Here is an 829-nt window from a genome sequence, read left to right on the forward strand (position 1 = left end):
CGCCTGGAAGTCCCTAGCCAGGATCAGACGCTCTCCCGTCCAAGTCCTAAGCAGGCCCTGCCAAGCCTGGCTTCCGAGATCAGGCGAGATTGGGCAGTCCCAGGCCGGAATGGCCGTAAGCTGCCTTTGCACACCCCAGACGGGCCTTCAAAACACGATGTAACATTTACACAGCACTGTGTACAGGATAGGGAGAAAAAGAAGCAGCAGCAGCAGCAGCAGCAGCGCCCCCTGCTGTTTCCTAAAGAGTCGTTCAAAAGATCTCCTTTCACCGAAGCGCCCTCTGCCGTTTTTCGAAGGCGAAGCGAAAAAGGCTTACAGCACCGGGTATTCCCAGGCGGTCACCTGTCCAAGTACTAACCAGGCCCTGCTCTGCTTAGCTTCCGAGATCGCACGAGATCTGGCTCTCCCAGAGGGGTGTGGCCATAAGCCACTCAGGTGCCACTCAGGTGCCACTCAGGTGCCACTCAGGTGCCACTCAGGTGCCACTCAGGTGCCACTCAGGTGCCACTCAGGTGCCACTCAGGTGCCCCCAAACGGCCCTTCAAAAGATGTTCTACGGCTAATTGACAAAAAACGTATTCTGCCCATAATGTCCAAGGTGCTCCAGAGTCACTTGGAATCCACAGTCACTTATTCCTGGGTAAACATCCAGGAACCGGGACACCGTTCACGCTGGCAGTCCACAGACAGGAATAGGCACCCGTTCCCGGGTATGGGTACAGCGACAAGGCCACCTTCAGCTGGAGGTCCTCACTCACAAACAGACGCTCATTCCTGGGTGGACATTCAGGAAAAAGATCCAGTCTGCCTGGAAGTCCCTAGCCAG

General features: G+C 56.2%; 1 pseudogene; it reads right to left on the bottom strand.

Moving 5' to 3' along the window:
• Window positions 1-312: 312 nt before the first annotated feature.
• On the bottom strand, window positions 313-431 carry LOC123964726 (annotated as a pseudogene).
• Window positions 432-829: the final 398 nt, after the last annotated feature.

This window comes from Micropterus dolomieu, unplaced genomic scaffold (assembly GCF_021292245.1).
Source record: "Micropterus dolomieu isolate WLL.071019.BEF.003 ecotype Adirondacks unplaced genomic scaffold, ASM2129224v1 contig_4977, whole genome shotgun sequence".
NCBI classification, from domain to species: domain Eukaryota; kingdom Metazoa; phylum Chordata; class Actinopteri; order Centrarchiformes; family Centrarchidae; genus Micropterus; species Micropterus dolomieu.